This window comes from Engraulis encrasicolus, unplaced genomic scaffold (genome assembly GCF_034702125.1).
Source record: "Engraulis encrasicolus isolate BLACKSEA-1 unplaced genomic scaffold, IST_EnEncr_1.0 scaffold_200_np1212, whole genome shotgun sequence".
Lineage (NCBI taxonomy): Eukaryota > Metazoa > Chordata > Actinopteri > Clupeiformes > Engraulidae > Engraulis > Engraulis encrasicolus.
The window spans coordinates 58,014-61,620 of NW_026945484.1; the positions used below are offsets into that span (position 1 = coordinate 58,014).

The 3,607-nt window shown below is 43.5% G+C and overlaps 1 long non-coding RNA gene across 1 annotated transcript; it reads left to right on the forward strand.

The window, feature by feature from the left end:
- The first annotated feature begins 1,581 nt into the window (after window positions 1–1,581).
- On the forward strand, window positions 1,582–3,334 carry LOC134442659 (uncharacterized). Its single transcript, XR_010033425.1, has 3 exons — window positions 1,582–1,979; window positions 2,280–2,416; window positions 2,972–3,334. It is a non-coding gene; the product is annotated as an uncharacterized LOC134442659 (long non-coding RNA).
- The last annotated feature ends 273 nt before the right edge of the window (window positions 3,335–3,607 follow it).

The window sequence follows — 3,607 nt, forward strand, 5'->3', positions numbered from 1 at the left end:
TTCATGATGCTTATTGATATGTCACCTGTTGAATTTCAGTGGTATATCCTGCTGCATTTTGCAGCTAACCAACAACTGATTGACCACACTGTCTAGCCCTTCCAGTCTAGACCACACTGTCTAGCCCTTCCTGTGTTCCAATCAATTGGGCCCTGGAATGTGGCATGTTTACTGTTACTTTGCTGATATCTGTAGAGCTCAGAGCAAGAGCCTCTGCTGTTGAAGGCCATTGTGCCAGGGCACAGTGTGCTCACGCCTAACTTTCCAGATAGCAGACACATCTAGGCTGTGTGTTATCCTTAGTGATAGGTGTTTTTATGCTTCGTCACTACTGCAGACATGGAGACGACAGCTTCCTTAACTAATATCATACTTGCATACGTGTAACCTGCTGACATGAGGAAGACGGTATAAAAAACGTTGCCACCATTTTGTCAGCTGTCGATTTGCCTGTCATTCGCTAGCCTGGAAAACCAGCGCCAACTGCTGGACGGCAAAATGTTTTGCCTGCTGGTTGGCCTGGTTTCATATGAACACACTGCCCTGAATCTGGCAGATGGCAACTAAACCAATCACAACGCAGAGATGTGTTTTGAATCAACGCGGGCGGGGCAGAGGGTTCTGGGGCGGGGTTTGGGAGTGACGACAGAGCAGTGAGACGTTGGAAGAAGCACAACAAGAAAGATGGCGGCGGCAATGGAACAGCGCTGACATCAGTTTTGGAAGAATTAGACTTGGGGTTTTCGTTAAAACGTGAGCAGGAAGAGGCTCTACGTTCATTCATTTTTAATGAGGACGTTTTCGCCGTTTTACCGACAGGCTATGGCAAAAGTCTGATGTACTAGTACAAACTAGCTCCACTGGTAGCCGAAATGATGGGGCTCTTTGAAAACCCGATGGTAGTACCGGTAGTCGTCTCGCCCTTGTTAGCCCTAATGGTAGACCAGGCGAAGGAGGCGAGCAATTTTGGACTCACTGCCATGCAACTGGGCGTCGATAACCCAGGCAACATCAAAATGTGTCGTCAGTGTCAGTTGGCATTCGGAGCAGTCGAGCAGTCAGGAGGCATGGCTTTTGCTGAACAAGTGGCGCGACGTGTTGTCTTCCAAGACAAGGTCCTCGGAGTGGACGAGGTTCACCTCATATAATGGTAAGTGGCATGCTCTTAACAACGTCAGGGTGTGTGTAAAGTATATTCCTAAAAGATGACGGTAATGATTTGGTAAACGCTTCACCCTGTTGCCATTGTAACAGATGGACTGTCGCCCCGGACGTCTCCCTTTTTAATCTCAGTTTACAGTCTTTAATGTTGACTATCTAAACAAAGTCTGTGGTCGTAAGATTGAAGTTTACATGGACGTTGTGCGAGATGAACGTGGGGCTCGATTGACTGGGGATGACAGATAAACAGCTGTGCACGGCGGCTAGAGGAGACACATGCTGCGTCTTAAGTTAAATTTTACACTTTGGAAATTAGTACACTGCACTTCGACGAGACCAGCATCGCGTCGCACTAAAATAACATCGATGTTATACACTTTTTGGGCTATGTTATGGACCTAATAGTGCCATACCGGTGGAGTGATCTACACTAGAATCACACTGATACCGTGTATTCAGACAGTAAATACACAGAGTAAACCAACGAAAACACTTCTGAGACTCATTCTTGTGCGTGATTGTATTCTCAAACACTTCAGTGCGGTGAGCATTCCGAGAAACCATCCCCAGTCAATCGAGCCCCACGATGATCTCTCACAACGCACTTGCTCAATTATGTTGAATTAATTGTTCCGTTGATGTGGAAATAACACTAAGAAGCTAGTTTATATGGACTTAATTGCTTTGTGATTGAAGAATAACGTACTGATTTTCCACAGGGGGAAACGTGACAAAGGGAAGGCCTTCAGGTATTGTTTTGGCAAGCTAGGAGAACACATCTGACAGACAAAAAGGTTTCATCAAAGACACACAGACAGGTAAGCTAGTTCTATCATCTGTGGAAAGATGTCTTTGTGTTGTGTTTGAGTTAAGGACTGTTCCCCACCCCATCTGAGTTATTGAGGGGGGTCTGTGTTAACAATATCCAGCAGTCTATTAGGCCTACAATCTGTTGTCACAAGTTAACACACTGATTGTAATAGGTAGTGTGAATGTTAATGAGGATCATGTCTGTGTGCTTGATGTTAACAATATGCAACTGTACCAGTCCACCAGCGAAAATATAGGCTACTGTTTGTCTGCCAGCTACATTCTTTTTTTTTTTTCTTTTGTGCAAGCTCCTGAAGTAAAGGACCTAGACAGGACCTTCATATCAAGGACATTGACTGTGTGGATCTCGAGGTGCAGTTATCCAAAAGTTGCTACCCACGGAATACCAGGTTTTGAGGGATCCTGCCAGAGCAGAGAATCAACAGTAAGTCATATCTTAACTTCACACAAATACACATACAAGGGTGTGCCCAACACACATGTACTTTATAATATATTATTTTCTAAGTAATGAGACAAATTGAGGAATACATATTGGCCTGGTTCAGTCAAGTGGAGTGTATGTTTCAAGCTACAGGTGTTTGGAAGGCAATTTATTATTTGTCGAAATAAAGGCAAATTTCATACAGTGTGTGACCATTCATCTTGCCATCTGTATTATTTTGTAGTAGGAAGCCAGGAGTCTTATGGCAGTGTGGTGCTACAGTAATGCTTACAGTAATTTAAAGAGTATTACCTTTAAAGAGTATTACCTTCCTTAAAGCAATGTTGGGATATATGCCTTGCTCAAGGGCACTTTAGGCATGGATGGAGGTGTATGCAGTGGTCAGAGATTTGAGTCAGCAACCCTAGTCTGATCGTAAGACCACCTCACTAATCATTAGGCCACACTTCCCACCATGTTAACAAACTACAATATGAAGCCCCCTTTGCCGGTATTCATGACTCATGAATTGTTCTGTTTGATTTGTTGTTATAGGATACATTGAAGAGGAGACTCCGACATGACCGCCGTCAGCTTGTGTTATTCACCCCCACCACTTGTAATACTGTATGCCTGAATTGTTGTTTGTTGCTCAGACTTTGTCAACAGATATGGTCTTCGACATGTTACCCTTAGGTGTGGAAACAGATTGTGACAGTCCAGCAAAATGAGCCAGACAGATAGCAACACTGAAAAAGGACAACGTTGTTCCCATGGCCTCCCACTGTAGAAGACTACAGATGTTCAGTGAAGCACAAACAGCTGTTCCTCTTGTACTTAATAATTTAGTCAGCTGGATTCTAGGTGCCACTAAGGAGCCAACAGTGGATAATTTTGTCAACATTTCAATGGCATACATTAAAAGGGCAGCCTGTAATTTTTTGCCTTGCCTCCATCTTCCTTGCCACCAAGGGGTTGTAGACCGATGCCCTAGTCCTCCTGTTTAGGTACAGCCATGCAGTTAGGCCAGTCTATTGAAGCATATACTTATGACTGTTTGTATGTGTTGTGTATCTAGTAATGGATAAATTACCACATGAATAACTGCATATTCATTATATTGATAATTATAATGGCTTCCATTATTGATTAAAAAGGGATCTACCACCACTTGCATTATTGTTTTGTTAT